This window comes from Hyperolius riggenbachi, chromosome 6 (assembly GCF_040937935.1).
Source record: "Hyperolius riggenbachi isolate aHypRig1 chromosome 6, aHypRig1.pri, whole genome shotgun sequence".
Taxonomy (NCBI): Eukaryota; Metazoa; Chordata; class Amphibia; order Anura; family Hyperoliidae; genus Hyperolius; species Hyperolius riggenbachi.
Genome location: NC_090651.1, coordinates 302,222,336 through 302,240,127, shown reverse-complemented (window position 1 = coordinate 302,240,127; position 17,792 = coordinate 302,222,336). Strand labels below are relative to the sequence as shown.

General features: G+C 43.0%; 1 protein-coding gene across 2 annotated transcripts in view; it reads right to left on the bottom strand.

Moving 5' to 3' along the window:
- Positions 1–17,792, bottom strand: part of CDC42EP5 (CDC42 effector protein 5) — a 50,929-nt gene that overhangs the window by 7,681 nt on the left and 25,456 nt on the right. The gene's annotated exons all lie outside the window — the stretch shown is intronic.

The window sequence follows — 17,792 nt, the reverse complement described above, 5'->3', positions numbered from 1 at the left end:
CCGCAGCAGTGAGTTAGCATAACAAGTTACAATGCAGCGCTAACGTCGCACTGTGGACTTCCCATAGGATTAGCATAGCAGTGCGGTATAAGCTGCGTTATAAAGCAGCACCGCAACGTCCTGCTGTGAATGCAATCTGAATGAGAAAAATCAATGAGTGTATGGCCACCTTTAGACCACAACTAAATAATAAACCTATCAAAAAACTACTTGTAATGCTGCAATCATGCAATCAACGAAAGTTCACAATCAGATATACATATTTGATTGTGACTGTATATCTGAAAATATCAAAAATGGGAGACTGAAGATCAGTAAAATCACTGATATTCTACTACTTATCAAAATTTTACTATGACCCAACCAAACCTTACTCTGACACAGAACCATCCCTCTACCTACGCCTAACCTAATACCACCCCCTGGTGCTGCCTAAATATTAACTACCCCCTACTATATAATCAAAAAAACAATATCAGCGCAGCCAAGCAAATCTTAACATGTGGAACACTACATATATCGCAGCCAAAGTCCAACGTCTCAGCAAAACGTCTTCAATTAACATAAATAGTACACTTCAGCGCGAATTTACTTGTGTCCACCACCGAAAACACCATAAAAATAATACGCTTACCAGATTATCACAGACCTTAACTACAGGGTCTGCAATATGGCTTAATGAGGTCAGCAGCAGGTTTCTTCGCAGCCGGCCTCCTCTCCAGACAAGCCGAGCAATCTAATCCTCAATTGCAGTATTTCACCAAAAATGAGGCATGCAAAGAGACAAACGCACATCTAAGCGTATCTACAGCGATTTTAATATCTCATTTAAAAAAACATAAAAGTTTTTTAAAAGTCACTCACATCTGGGCCCTTATGACAGGGACCCACAAGGAAAAACAGCACTTAAAACATAGGACGCCGTCCAGCCACACGTCCGCCTCGTCCAAACTCAACCCTCTATAATGTGGTTGGTCAATGGCACTTCCTGTTATTAAACTTTTTATTGTAGGAGCCCTTCTATAGATAATCTCTGGTCGTTTAGGTAGTAACGGGCCTAAAATGGGATCCTCTCCCAATATGGGCCAATATTTGGTTAAAATTTTCTCCAAGCTTTTATGTTGCACATTATATTCTGTCACAAAGGGGCAGAATAACTCTTTTTTTATTCCTCGTGTTCCTTCTCCTAACAGTGTGTTTCTATCAAGGGCTGAAACCTCCCTCTCCACTCTTTCCAAATCGGATTTCTTATACCCCTTTTTCATAAAACTTTCTCTGAGTCTCTTTGCTTCTTCAGCCTTTTTCATAAAACTTTCTCTGAGTCTCTTTGCTTCTTCAGCTTTCTCTGAGTCTCTTTGCTTCTTCAGTTTTCTCTGAGTCTCTTTGCTTCTTCAGTTTTCTCTGAGTCTCTTTGCTTCTTCAGCTTTCTCTGAGTCTCTTTGCTTCTTCAGCTTTCTCTGAGTCTCTTTGCTTCTTCAGCTTTCTCTGAGTCTCTTTGCTTCTTCAGTTTTCTCTGAGTCTCTTTGCTTCTTCAGCTTTCTCTGAGTCTCTTTGCTTCTTCAGTTTTCTCTGAGTCTCTTTGCTTCTGAAGAAGCAAAGAGACTCAGAGAAAGTTTTATGAAAAAGGGGTATAAGAAATCCGATTTGGAAAGAGTGGAGAGGGAGGTTTCAGCCCTTGATAGAAACACACTGTTAGGAGAAGGAACACGAGGAATAAAAAAAGAGTTATTCTGCCCCTTTGTGACAGAATATAATGTACAACATAAAAGCTTGGAGAAAATTTTAACCAAATATTGGCCCATATTGGGAGAGGATCCCATTTTAGGCCCGTTACTACCTAAACGACCAGAGATTATCTATAGAAGGGCTCCTACAATAAAAAGTTTAATAACAGGAAGTGCCATTGACCAACCACATTATAGAGGGTTGAGTTTGGACGAGGCGGACGTGTGGCTGGACGGCGTCCTATGTTTTAAGTGCTGTTTTTCCTTGTGGGTCCCTGTCATAAGGGCCCAGATGTGAGTGACTTTTAAAAAACTTATGTTTTTTTAAATGAGATATTAAAATCGCTGTAGATACGCTTAGATGTGCGTTTGTCTCTTTGCATGCCTCATTTTTGGTGAAATACTGCAATTGAGGATTAGATTGCTCGGCTTGTCTGGAGAGGAGGCCGGCTGCGAAGAAACCTGCTGCTGACCTCATTAAGCCATATTGCAGACCCTGTAGTTAAGGTCTGTGATAATCTGGTAAGCGTATTATTTTTATGGTGTTTTCGGTGGTGGACACAAGTAAATTCGCGCTGAAGTGTACTATTTATGTTAAACTACCCCCTACTGCCAGATATGATAAATGCTTAAAGTGTACCTGAGATGACATGTGACGTGATGAGATAGACGTGTATACACAGTACAGTGGCCACAACACAGACACCTGTGCTGTTCTCCTTTTCTTTTTACCCTGCCTGAAACAGTTAATATCCAGTTATGTATCTGACTCTCCAGTCGGGACCCAGTGGGCTAAAGTGTCCCTCACTGATAAGTTACAGCTATAAAACACTTTCCTAAGCAGGTAACTGGGCTTCTGACTGCAGGGATAGACAAAAAACGTCAATAAGTTCATGCATTTTTCCTCTGGGATACTTCAGACACTGCAATTAAAGAGACAATAAAACATTAACTCTACTTTGTAAATGTTTATACATAAAATAAAATCCATGAGATGTAAAAAAACAAAAAAAAAAAAAAAGTCATTTTTCGTAGTTGGAGAACAGATTTAATGGTTTCTCTCATCAGTTTATTTTCACCTCAGGTTCACTTTAAATAAAGGAGGCAATTATGTAGAGATTTAATCATAAGATAGAGTGTGTCTAAAATAAAAATAAATAGGTTTTCAGAATTGATTAAATAAAAACGTCTATTACTTTCCAGATGATCCTCGTAATTATATCTAAATGAGAGCTCGTATAGTTATATAGCATCACTTTAATGCTCTTAACCTAGAGTTCAGTTGCAAGCTGCAACATTTTGCATAATATGTCTCACGAGAACCAGTTGGTTATAATGCTGTTGCATAAGTCGCACATTGCGCTTGAGTACCCAACTACCACCACCCCACGCGGTTTACAAAACACAAAACTTGCTGGGACTCCAGTCCTGCCAGCTGAAAAAGCTTCAAAGTCTTGCCTGAGGCTCTACCCTTATAATCACCCTGTTACACGGAAAACAAATTGCACAGGTCAGCTATTTGCAGCATGCAGGCGAAGCATGTAAACAAGCGGCAATTGAATGCTGAGAGCAGCCGAGCAAGTGGATAAAGTGTGAGGCGAGTCATTAATGCACAAACACGCTAACTATTTAAATCACAACAAACAACAGTGCCTTAAAGTGGACCTAAACTCTTGCACAGGACAGAAGGAAAAAAAGAGAAACCCACCCTGTCTGAATTTAGAGAGTTCAGCCTGTCTAATTCCCTCTCATTTGTGACTAATCACAAGTATAATTTGATCTCTCAGCTGGCTGCCTTTGCAGAGCAAATAATTTGTTAACACAGGATGTTCATCCTATGTCCGTTCATGAAAGCAGGAAGACGACACACTGCATATTTATTGCAGGATTGGTATCAGCTGTAACAAACATGTTTGTCTTTAAAGGTTATTATGCTGTTGCTTATCTTTTAGAGTAGAGAGGAAGATCTGAATTCTGGTCCACTTTAACAAAGTTAGAGCTTCAACTTGTAGTGAACAACTTTAACTTCCCACACTTTCCTCAGAAGCTATGTCATTATTGTAGATTAAACTAGCCAAAAAAGTAACTAAACTGCTCTGGCCCAGATGCACAGGACTCCAAGCGCACGCTTTACTAAAACGCCTTTCATATGCACAGATACTTCACTCAACAGATATGAATATAAAGCTGCACATAAACAGCTGAGAGCAGCGATTATGCAGGAAGAGTCCAGCTGCCTCATCTTGTGAGTGATCCACAGAGAGGACAGCCTGGCTACACGGAGGCCGGTTTCACAATGAATAGTGGCGGTAGCCCGGGGCCACACCACACTGCCAATAACAGGCCTTCAAGGATTTCCGCGTTACTACGTCTGGCAGCAGGCCAAGCAGGAAGTGACACTAACTTCCTGTTGTCAAATCGATGACGTGCGAAGAAGCATATTGCTAAAATACACCCCTGGGCATGCGCAACACAAAAAACTGCAGCGGTCATTTTAAAAACACACGTGTCACCATAGACTTACATGACTTCTGGTCCACTGCAGAAGCGGCACGATAATGTAGGTAAGTGCTCGCATTATATGGGGTACTTCCGGCGCAGCGCACCTCAGGCAATGTGAACTCCCCGTAGACTTTCATTGCCCTAGCGGTAGGCTGCGGTAAAATACCTCACCAGTGTGAAAGTTCCCTGAGGGTTCCGACCAGTGCAATGGAGAGAAGGGGGAGCCTTGTCAGACATGACCAGGCTATCTGGTTCAGAAGGCATAATCGGCTATTATGTGGAGTGTCTTATGAAGAACCCACATATAGGTCATCCATGTCATCTCACAGATGACAGTAAATGTAGCTAGGATATTTCTTGCTAAGGACATCGGCGGTACTCTGCTCTGTATTTCATCTCATTTGCAAAGAGTAGAGATAATGGATCATAAACAAGAATGTGGCATTCCGCTTGATACATTTCCTAGCTTAAAACATCCTGCCCCTTTAAAGCTACACAGGTGGCCTCCATATCCAGCCATCACCAAAAGCTATAAAACAGACGCTTATAAATAGACCATTTATCTCCGCCATTGCCACAGCTGTAACCTCCTGAAGTGAATCTTGCCAGCAGATTTACAGAATATCCGATGTGACTCGCACACTTAAACATTTCAGCATGCGCGGCATTCAGCTGAAATGCGGGAGGTCTCAGGGGTGACAGCAGAAACAGAAGACCAGGCATGAAACCCAAAGAACAAAGACTGTCCACATTATACACTCTACAACTCTTCAAGTTAAAAATACTCAAAACTTTATTTTAGGTAAACATGAAATACAAGTTGAAAGATTCCAGTAACGCACATTCAGCTAATGCTGGACAAAGATACTAGTAAACAGTACAATACAATAACATTTCTATAGCGCTTTTCTCCCATAGGACTCAAAGCGCTTAGGCTCTCTCAGATTCAGTAATTAGTAGGATGAAGTATTCACACAACAAAAGTTATATTTCTGCAAATGCCAGACTGAACAGGTGGGTTTTCAGTCTGGATTTAAACACGTCCAGGGATGGGGCTGTCCTGATCTGTTGAGGTAAGGAGTTCCAAAACGTAGGGGCAGCATGACAGAAGGCTCTGGGATCAAAAGTTTCTAAGTGGACTCTGGGTATGACTAGATTATTAGAACCTGTGGATCTGAGAATGCGGGGATTGCTTCGCAGCTGTAACATATCTTTCAAGTATCCAGGGCCTAGATTATTCAGGGATTTAAATGTCAGTAGGCCGATCTTGAATAGGACCCTCCATTCTATAGGTAGCCAGTGAAGGGAATGCAGGACTGGCGTTATGTGGCAGTGACGGGGTTGGTTGGTTAGCAGTCTGGCAGCAGTATTCTGTATCAGCTGTAGGCGGTACAAGGCCTTTTTTGGAAGGCCAGTGTAGAGAGCATTGCAGTAGTCCAGTCGGGATGTGATGAAGGCGTGGACTAAGGTTGGCAGATCTTCTGGGGGTATGAGGTGCTTGATTTTTGCAATGTTCTTCAGGTGAAAATAGGATGATTTCACCACAGCAGAGATTTGAGTTCTGAAGTTTAAATCCCCATCAATTAGAACTCCCAGGCTACGCACATGATCAGAGCTGCGTAGATCCGTGCCTCCTATTCCCAGTGGTGAAGACTGCAAGTTAAGTTGTTTTGTTATCATGCTCTGCCCTCCAATCAGAAGGACTTCAGTTTTGTCTGCATTTAGTTTCAGCCAGTTGTCATTCATCCATTGCTGTAGTTCACGTAAGCAGGCGTTTATAGTTAGTAGGTCCTAAAGATGCAATCAAACTGCAAGTCAGGTATTTTGCCTAAATATGAATGCTCAGGTGGGCCTGGTGTACAGGTACCTCCTGGGTTTCATTTATGAAGAGTGGAGAACAGTGAACATAAGGCGTGCATCAACCACAAGACATGTCCTATGAGCTGAATGACTAACAGTTTTTTACATAACTGGGGCTTCCTCCATCCCCATAAGCTCGGATTGCTCCCACGCCGCCATCCTCAGTCAAGAGGAAGTGCGCTCTTTGCGTATCTTTCCAGCAGCCGCCGGAGTGATATGTAGAGGGCGCACTTCTCTTGCGCAGACTGGCTGCGACTGGAGGAAATAACGGGACCCGGTACAGAAGGGGGAGAAGACTGAGGATGGCGGCGTGTGAGCGATCTGTGCGCATGGGGCTGGAGGAAGCCCCAGGTATGTATAAAACTGTTACAGTCATTCAGCTCGGGTTTCCTTTAATACAGGTAAAACTTAAAAATGCAAATATTGTTCAAAAGCCCATTTATTTCAGTAATGCAACTTAAAAGGTGGAACTAACATATGAAATAGACTCCTGCAAAGCAAGATATTTCAAGCCTTTTTTTGTTATAACATTTTGATGACTATGGCTTACAGCTTATGAAAAAAACCCAAAATCTAAATCTCAGACCATAAGCGCCTGAGCCCACTGACGCAGTTGTACGCGCTTCTATCTGTTTTTCAGCATCTGTAACACGGATGTGTAACAAAAAATTGACTTAATGGCGTCAGTGGGCTCAGGCCCTTAGAATAATCGTGAAAATGTTCAATATTCTAGGCTCAAAGTGTCAGACTAATCAGCTAATTAATTCAAAACACTTGCAAAGGGATCAACTCGCACGACTTTTGGGCTGATATTGTGCAGTTGGCAGCGTGTATACAATGCGGCCATGTCGTACTGTCCATCATTTTAGCGCGCGGTATGTTAACTAGGTGATCATTCAAGTTGATGCACGGAAAATACAAATCCTGTAAACTGTTTGTCGTGGTGCTGGTCATGCACTTTGTTGGACATGTATATGTACCTTAAAGTAGATCTGAACTCTTGCACAGGACAGAAGGAAAACAGAGAAATGCACCCTGTAGTTAGAGAGAGTTTAAGCCCCCTGCATAATCAGATTTGCGATTCCGATTTTCCCTGGATGCCATCAATACAAAAAAGAAAATGCAGAAAAAAAAAAAAAAAAAAAAAACACAGCATGCAGTACAGATAGAAAAAACTGCAAATCGGAATCGCATGTAGTGTGAAAGAGGCCTTAATTAGTCTAATTCCCCCTCATCTGTGCCTAATCGTGAGTTATTTGATCTCTCCCCTGCGTCAGCTGACTGCCATGGCAGAGAAGCAAATTGATAACAATAGGTCTCCTTCCATGAAAGCAGGAAGCAGACACAATGCAGATGTATTGCAGGATTTACATCAGCTGTAACAGACATTTTTTTCCTTTAACAGGTTATTATGCGGTTGTGTAGCTTTTAGAGCAAAGAGGAAGTTCTGAGTTCAGGTCCGCTTTAAAATAAAAAAAAAAAAAAAAAAACTTATCTAAAGCTTACAAAGCTTGCCGGTCAAACCAGCAGCCCAGAGCTTCCAAGAAAATAAATCTCAACCCAGTAAATACATAACACTAGAATGAAAAACAATCACTACACATTCCTTTTACCAGCTAAAGCGTGTTATTCATACCATTAATGCTTTTATTTCAGCTATGCTATTATAAGCCATCTGTGCCAGCTGCCGCCAAACCCACCCCTTGCTCTGAAGATCTTCTATAAAGTCCCTCAACTTCAATAACAGATGAACTGATAACCGAATAACAGAATAGTGGAAAGATCAGAAAAGTGAGATTCTTTATTACTCTTTACACAAGAAGCCTCACGGATGTAAGTTTAGGTACCGGAATGTTTTCACTCATAATAGGTCTATAATATTACATATGTATCGGAGTAGCCATACGATAAAAATTTCCCCCGCCCGAAAGCTAAATATTTAACAGATCCTGGCTGCAATACAGCATCTGACACTTGAATAGGGAACAAAGCACCTTCTGTCTGGTTTTGGCTCATGAATTACAACTTCAGATGAGACTTGGGTCCCGTTTTCCTCTCTTCCCAGAAACGAGAAATGATCCCCTTCCCAGCAGCATTGTAGAGCTCTCTGACAGATGGCTCCATTCTTCGCAGGCCGCTAACGCCAACTTGGTGTTTATGTATACACTTTAAGTTGGAGTATTTTAAAGGAGATCATAAACAGTTTCAGCAACAAAAGCCTTTTATAAGCTGAACTGCACGGGATTTGATATCTAAGCTGTGTACACATGACATGAACTGCAGGCAATCTTTCAGATGATCACTTATTTCAAATAACTTCAGGAAAGGAAGGCGATTGGATGGGGAGGCCAGACCAGCGTACACATGTAGACAGAACACACACCTGATTTAAAGGTTTAAACACAGATTGGCCTTGAAAGAGGGGCAAAAAAATAAATAAGTACGTGTGTACGTGTGTTCTTTTTGGATGCATCAGTGCAGCGAGAAGAGTGAATTTATCCCTTGCAATGTGAGCTGAGGATATTACCATTCATTAGTATCACCTTCCACTGTCTTGTCCCCAAACTAGTATGTGTTAGAGTAGGTCAACACTTATCTTAAAAATGTAACCGTGGCTCTGTTTTTTGGCCCGGATCAAAAAACGGAGCCACGGATACAAATGTTAAAAATAGCAGCAGTCTTCACTCAGTTTCAAAACGGATCCGTGTGCGTTCCGGGGGATGCGTCTTGAAAAACAACGCAGGGTCCGGACTTGTCGGGACTTCACGGACTGCACATGGATCCGGATACACGGAGGGGTAGTGGCAGGCAATGCAAAAACGGATCTCCCTCTACACAAACAGAGATCTGTTTTGCCTACCGCCTGCTCCCCTTAGCATAAGTGGGGTCCTCAGGTATAAGTTGCATACACACGCACTACTAAAGAGAACGACTGGTCCGTCAGACCCTTCCGCTGGGCGGTCGTTCTCCCGACAGTGCGTGTGTACAGCATGTCTGCAGACTGATAAGGCTGTTTCTGAACGATCCGAGAGGATCGTGCAATCTCCCCAAAAATGACAAAAAAAAAAAAAGTAATAGGCAAATTATTGCATGCAGTGTTTAGGAAGCATGGAAGAAACATACTGTCAATCACAGTAGGTATTCTTATTTAGTATTTACACAGTGCCAACATGTTCTACAGCAATGTACTGAGTATATAGTCTCGTCACCAACTGTCCCTCAGGGGGGCTCACAATCTAATTCCTACCACAGTCATATGTCCAAGCCAATTAACTTATTTGTATTTTTTTGTTTTTGGGAAGGGGGAGGGTGTAGGAGGAAATTGGAGTGGCTGGCATTAGAACCAAGGACCCAACTGTGCAAGGCACTACACCACCATACTGCCCAACAGTTGCAAAGTGCACCCACAACTGAATAACAATTTCTAAGCATGGTAATATTGTTTTCTGTTCAAATCTCTCGATACCAGAGTAGCCCTAGCCCAAATCATGCACTTAACCTCAATCCTTTCATTGACAAAGCCCTAACCCTACTCAAGGTATGCTTCTTGGTTAACTAAAACAGCCAACATCAGCTGCATTGATGACCTTTCATTTATCAGAACGAAAGACCATTTTCAGCCGAAAACCCGATCTGCCAGGATGAATTATTTTCAGCTGAGCATCGGGGGTAGCGTTGTATATCCATAGCAACCCTCCCAGTCGTGAATGGAGAAGTTCCATTGAAAAGCTACATTGGCACACTACCAGATGACGTTTGTCGGCTGAAAGAATGCCAACAGGTCTAGTTTCCGCACAGGATCTCCTGCAGCGTCTACAGAAGAGTCTGCAGATGGTAGACTGGCTGTAGGGGCTTGCCAGCAACTATCTACAGGCTAAAGTTTCAAGCCTTTCACCAGGACAACTCTAAGCTCGGTACAGGTACTTCTGCGTGCTGAAATCATCATTAGTGATTATATCAGCTGACAATCTGAAAGCAACCAGTAACAGTACATACATTTAGCTTAGTCAAGCTGCACATGCTGTCCAACAGAATAGAGGGAGGAGAAACGGAATACTTCAAAACCCAAAGTGATTGGACAAAAACAAGCATACAAAAAAAAAAAAAAAATCTACTTTAACTGGTTGTGACTACATTGTAAAGTTGTAGAGCATGGAGGATGCCTGCAAACACCTAGAAATGTACACCAAAATGATTAATAATGAGCAGGGCTTGCGCTTCCATAGTGTCAAAGGGTATAATTGCAGCAGGGCCCCAGAGCCTGTACAGCCACCCAGGGTGTCTTTCCCAAATGTAACTTGGAGAAGGGTGGTGCTGGGGGGATTGTCAGGAGGACCCCTGGGTTAAATTTTACCGGGGGGGGGGGGTGCTGTCCTTGTTCCTAGAACCATCCTTGGTTAATTTAGTGCTTTGGAGCTGACACAGTACCCCATTCCTCTTGTGCCTCGGTCTGTGCTCAGGAGGATCTGCTGTGATGCACTCCAGCTGCTTTCCCCTGCACTGGTAGAAAAACTGCCTGATGACAGTCAGCAGCACTGCACTTTTGCCCGGTTCACATCTGCAAAATGAGCCAAAAGGATCCGGTGAGCGGATCCGGTCTCCGCTTCACCGAATGGCTCAGTTCACATATGAAAATGGATCTGATCAATGATTGATTGGATCGGTTTTCACTATATATATATATATATATATATATATATATATATATATATATATATATATATATATATATATATATATATATATATATATATATATATATATATATATATAATCTTTTGCAGCAGCCGACGGTAGAGGGTACCTCTTCTTCCGCTGTGACACAGCACGTCATGTGACTTGTCACATGACGTGGAAGAAGACGGAAGCCTCTACCGCCGGCTGCTACGGAAGATTAGGTATGTATAAACCCTCCCTAGCCCACCTGCTGCACCCTCCCCTCACCCTCCCTTCGCTAGATTCGCATCGGCCCATGCCCCCATCCCCCGTGGAACGGTCTGTTACTTCACTAGTGTGAAGAAACGTTCCGTTTCCCATTGCCCCCAATGCTGCTGCATTTTTGTCCAGATCCGTTCCGCTAAGCAGCACGGTCCGGAAAATTAGGGCCTGCAGCAATTTTTAGGTCTGGGGACCGGAACGTATCCATACCAACGGACGCATGTGAATGGATCCATAGGTTAAAGTGAACCTCCGGACTAAAAATCGACTCAGCAGCACTGAAAAGGCCTGGTGTTTCTTTAACTGTTTCACAGCATCAGAACTTTGTTTCTCTTATACAAGCCTCATTTTTAGCTACACAGAAGAAAAACTGCCCGGGCAGTTTTCCCCTTATGCTGTGCAAAGCATGATGGGATTTCTGATGATGTTGTTCTCGTTCTGCTGTTTTTGGTGCAATTTTTTTTTTACATTTTGAATTTGACATTTGAATCCTAGTGTGTGCAGCTGGAAGGGGTTATCAGGACACTGGACAGTTGGAACTGTGTCTCCTGCTCCTTGTCACCTCCTTTCAACCAAAAAGATGGCAGCCCCCATGAATCACAAACATTTGCCTGTTCTTTTAAAACAGGGTGGGTAAAAGATTATATTACCTATCTATTCTAATTAACATAACTAATGTAACTTAATAACAGTATGTTTGTTTAGGCTGAAGTTCCCCTTTAACATTGGATCCATTCACATCCGTTCCGTTTGTACAGTATACGTTCCGGAAAAAAACGCTTATGTGAATCGGGCCTAAGGGGGAAGAAGGCTTTCCCTGAAACTTGGGTCAGGACATTGGGTACAGCGCATAATAGTATGCTTAATATTTATGTATGCTGAATACTTAGTTACTGTTGCACAGTCTTGCATGGCCGGTACCTCCATGGGGTCAGTTAGGCAATTTCATAAGTTCATTACAGACTTCACAAGTCAGGGACTGTAGTGGTCACAAGTTTCCAGTCAGTGCAGTAGGAGAATGTAAAATGTCCCATATTCAGACCCCCTTTTTACCCCTGCAGTCTTGCCATCCACATTATTGCATGCCTATTTATGTTTATACTGTGCACGTCCCACAGGTCTCTGGAAGAGCTTGCGCACTGTGCATAACAGATGCACCCACTGACTAGCTATAGGAGTGATTTCAGTGTACTTTATACGCTGATAATCATCTTTAGAACCTAGCTGCATCTCATTAAAGTGGACCTGAACTTTTGTACAGGACAGGAGGAAAACAGAGAGAAATGCACCCTGAATGCATTTAGGAGCGTTTAGCCTGTCTGATTCCCCCTTATCTGGGTCTAAGCTCAAGTTGTAATTTGATCCCTCAGCTGTGCCACATGACTGCCATGGCAGAGGGGCTAATTTGAAAGCGCCGGATGTTAACAATATGCCTGCTTTCATGAAAGCAGGAAATGGATACACTGCAGATTTATTGCAGGGTTTTATCAGCTGTAACAAATATATTTTTCTTTAGAGGTTATTATGCAAATCGCCAAATGCAAATTTGTAGCCTGCACCATTTTCAGGCGATTTCCCGGCGATCACGTTTAATGCTATAGAAGCTCTAAACGCGAAAAAAAAAAATTCGTAGTGTGTGAATGTCGATTATTTCTGTGTTAATCGCCAGAGCAAAACGCTAAAGTTTTGCAAGTGGGAATGGGCCCTTAGAGTTCTGAGTTCAGCTCAGCTTTAAATTGACAGCTGTCTGTTTTAGTAACTTTTGTCTAGATAGAGAGTAATGAACTTCTAATAGGAGGATATAGGTGTCCCGCCCATCACCCACAGCTATATAGAGACAGGTGCTGTGTCTGCATATTCCTCCCCTAAGACTGAACTATGAAAAACCAGTATGGAATTTCAGGACTGAACAAAAAGCCAGGTGGCCAATGTGCAGAAAGTTAGAAAGATTTACATTTATTCAATATTAGCTTAGCTCCGTGACACTATAAATCACAGCTTCTAGACTGCACCAGTTCTTCCTCCACTTTCAGGAAACTTCATTTCTGAATGACTGATCCTTGTAAAAACAAAGGCCATCCATATGTTACTCTGACACTTTATAACTACTATCATCACTCCCAGCCATGTGCACCCTCTTCTGCATCTGACCTGGCAGCAGGTTTGGATCTCTTTGAAGTTCAGCACTTAAGATCTTCCGTTCATTAGGCCTGCTCCCATTTAAAGGCATCACAAAGCAGGCAGATGATTCTTGTTAATGAGAGCAGCTGAAAGCCATGGAGCATGGCAGGCGCAGGTCAGCTGTGTGCTGCACATTATCACCACACAGTTCTAGAAACATGTCTGTTGTGGGATTGCTCCGGGCTCGCGCTGCAGGACTGGATATACAAAGTCAGCAGGTTTCCAGCAACAAGCCTGGGCCAGGCTTAATTCTCACAAACATATTTTGGCTGCTGCGGCTATAGGACTGCTCATTGCTAAATGTGTATGTGAGAAAACGCGGAAAACACAGAGGCATGCGTCTGGTACTGGGAGTGAACGCGGAAAAGCCGCCGCCTGTACTGATAGCAGGGCGGCTGGTTCCGCGTCCAGTGCGGCGGTTTGCACGCAGCAGCATGCGGCTGGGTCTGTAAGATTCAAGAATACGCGCGCGCGCGCTGAAAGGCAGAACTTTTATGATGGCCAGGGGGGGGGGGGGGGGGGATGGGTAAATCAACTGACCAGGCTGGTCAACTGACCTCAGAGCTAGTGGCCATTGGTCTATCACTTAGGGGTGGCGCCAGAGAGCGCTACTCTATAGTTACGGCTGGACACTCACAAGTTGTCTGCCGTTGCGAACACTACGTGGAAGCATACAGACCTTAGTCAGATCCAACAGCGTGTTTGAACCAGGAGGACCTGGGAATTCACACTGAGCCAGATTACTACGGTATTATCATTCTGTTATACATCAGACTAGTTCCAGGGTGTAGAGACCACGGACCTCACACCTAAGACTAGGCATCGTTTGAGATCTGTTATGACCTATTGCTTTCCTGACTATCCCTCCATCAGTGCAATCAGATTGCTTTGCGATTTTGTACCATGCACAATTGTCGTCCTGCCACGTTTTGGATGGAATTAAACTCTATGCTGAGTATAGTGCAATCGCATCAGTGGAAATTAGCTTGAAATGCAATCGCATCTGAGTACGATTGTGATCGTGTTTCATAGTGGAAAAGAGCTCTTAAGAGCACGATTGCAAACAAATACCATGCATGTCCCACATGCTGTTTTCAGACAATATTTACCACTTTCAAATTGTAAAGTGGAGGGTTTTAAATCTCAATAGCACTGACAGAATGCTTGACCTTGCAGTATAAATACATAAGGCCCATACCCGACGACGCAATTTTTCCAAACGCTTTTTCACAATAAATGATTTTTTTTCTGCTATATCGCCCAACATTTATTGACACATGCCACCCGCGGCGATCGCTCATTTATGAACGACCACCATGTTCAATTAAATAGAGGATTGTTGCAGTCCTCACTGCTGTTCACAGGTTTTGCCGATCATGTAAACCAGGGCTGTGGAGTCGGAGCAATTTTGGGTACCTGGAGTTGGAGGTTTCATAAACTGAGGAGTCAGCGTTGGGTGATTTTTGTACCAAATCCACAACCCTGGTAAGAATTACACTAAGGAGTCGGAATCATTTTGGGTACCTGGAGTCCCAGTTGGAGTCAGTGGTTTCCTGAACCGAGAAGTTGGATGATTTTTGTACAGACTCCACAGCCCAGGTGTAAATGATCATTTATGACGGCACAAACTACGCTTGCATATTCAGCCAGATGGATTGGGGAACGATCAGTCGTTGCTGGAGATTCCAGATCCATCTGTCAGAGATCTGCCCGTGGATACTTAGCTTTAGGGCCCGATCCAATTCACTTTTCTCCCAAGTTTTCTCCTAGGTAATATTTTCACATCATATCAATAAAATGCCTTTTAAGCCACCAAAAAGGAAGAATAATTCTGACAGTATTTCTTTCACCTACTTTTTGGTACTTTTTAAATTTCGGTGCTGAAAAGTTATTTTAAACAGAAGATAAAAAATAATAATCTAAGGAGAAAACAGTAAATTGGATGGGGCCATTTGCCCGTAAGCTCCCCTGAGAGTGAGGTATCCTTTAATATCTGAAGCATGTGCCACGGGTTTCTTACTTTGTAAAATGTTCTCCTCTTCCTTTGTCCAGATCATGGTTGGATATACATATCTGCCCAGCCTCTGTTTACCTCTTCCTCGACCCATTCATTCTGAACTGCTATGCTATCCACCACAGACTTTACATGGAGTGCAGGCCACCCTGGAGGAACGTGGTTGTCTACCCAGGGCTGTGGAGTCGAGGAGTTGGAAAGGAATTTTGGGTACTTGGATTCGGTGGTTTCATAAAACTGAGTAGTTGGGAGTCAGATGATTTTTGCACAAACTCCACAGCCCTGGTAAGTATTAAGCTAAGGAGTCGGAGTAATTTTAGGTACGTGGAATCGGAGGTTTCATAAACTGAGGATTCGGATGATTTTTGTACCGACTCCACAGCTCTGTGTCTACCCCAGGAAATACCACAGCAATACGCATCGGTATCCACCACCCGTGTCACTTTGAAGGTACTGCACAAGAGAATCCATACCTCTACTAACCACCCCATCTTAGAACTTAAACAAACAGTGACTAGCCGACAGTGTCAAAGCAATGAAATGACTGTCTGGCAAAAATTAGTGAGGAGTCAGTCTCCCTGGCCCACCTGCACTGCACAAGCTGAGATTTCCGGCCGTACATGTGTTTCCTGAGCTTTGATTATGAACCTATGCACTGTACAGATCAGCCACTGGGTCCCCTGGGGAAGCAAGGGAGAGCGGGATGAGGACCTGTTTAACTCCCAGTCTTCCTTCTTTCCTCCATCTGGATGCTGCATGTCTAAACAGCTTACATCTAATACTGAGGGATATTTTTAGATGTCAAGGATCAGTAGGCATGCTTTACACAGTAATAATATTGCCACAGGTCTTAAAATATTTGGTAAGACAATCCAGGGAGTAAGAGCAAAACAAAAACACAAGTTGCACATTTTGACCTAATTCTTTGCCAATCTCCATTCTGTGTGTGTAACAACTATCCTGAAGGCTGTGGAATACAAGGACAACTGAACTGCCATATGCATTTCTTTTTAAACCATGCCAGTTGCCTGACTGTCCTGCTGATCTATTTGGCTGCAGTAGTGTCTAAACACCAGGAATAAGCATGCAGCTAATCTTATCAGATCGGACAATGTCAGAAACACCTGATCTGCTGCATGCTTGTTCAGGGTCTGTGGCTAAAAATATTGGGGGCAAAGGATAAACAGGATAGCCGGGCAACTGGTATTGTTTAAAAAGGAAATAAATATGGCAGCCTCCATGTCCCTTTCACTCCAGGAAAAAGATGCATATAATAATATACATACATACATACATACATACATACATATATATATACATACATACACACACACAGATTGGGACCTGATCCCTAGGGTGACAGTTCTGGGCACACACTTACACCATCAATCAATGTGTATTGTCACTATGGGGGGGGTCAATGGTGTGGCACAATACAACACCTTCTGGCAGGCGGGTTAAAGAGGGAAACTAAAATTATATTTAAAAAAAAAAACGTTTCCAACAAAATAATCAAGATACTATCTCATAACATTGATCTACTTACATTTTTCATACTTTTTGGTTTTATCTTCAGCTTTGTGCCAAAAGAAAGCACCAGCGTAAAGCACACAACAGCCTTAACCTCCTTGGGAGCCTGATTAGCTATGGATGTTGGGGTTTAAAGAGAAACTCCAACCAAGAATTAAACTTTATCCCAATCAGTAGCTGATGCCCCCTTTTACATGAGAAATAGAATGATTTTCACAAACAGACCATCAGGGGGCGCTGTGTGACTAATTTTGTGCTGAAACCCCTCCCACAAGAGGCTCTGAATACCGCGGTACTCTGGGCAAACTGCCACAATGCAACAATGTTCACAGACAGGAAATGGCTGTTTAAAGCTGTCTGTAACAGCCAGAGCAGCTAGAAACAGCTACATAACTTGCCCACAGTAACAATGTCACCATGTAATACATGTCAGAATGTGAATCTGGGAGAGGAAACATTTTACAAATGAGCAAACACTGACTAAATCATTTATACATAATATTTGTAAAAATGAAGCACTTTTTTTTATTAAATTATTTTCACTGGAGTTCCTCTTTAAGAGCAGTGCAAATTTCTTCCGCTTTTAGACCCTAAAATTCAGAACTAATCACATGCCAAAGAACTCCCCCAGTTCAGGCAGCCCCTGCACAAAACTCACCTCCCCAGAAACCAGTGCTGCATTTCTCCCTCCTGTCCTCTGGAGGGCTTCATCTCTCTATGGTGGGATTGCCGCCTGTCATGTGACAGCCTGTCCTCTGGAGGGCTTCATCTCTCTATGGTGGGATTGCCGCCTGTCATGTGACAGACAGCAATCTCACCCGAGGGATAAAGAGCCGCGGAGAAGACTGTCCATATGCCGTAAAGAGACGTTTACATGCTGCTCTGCACTCTTCAAAAATCCCAACCTAGGATTGTGATTACCACTAGCAATTTTCCCTTCCCCGGGCATGGATCAGGAATGCCACTAGGGGTTGAAGTAGTTCTGAGCTGAAGCTCGGGTTCAAAATTATATCCTAACCTGAAGAGAGGGAAGCCTCAGGATC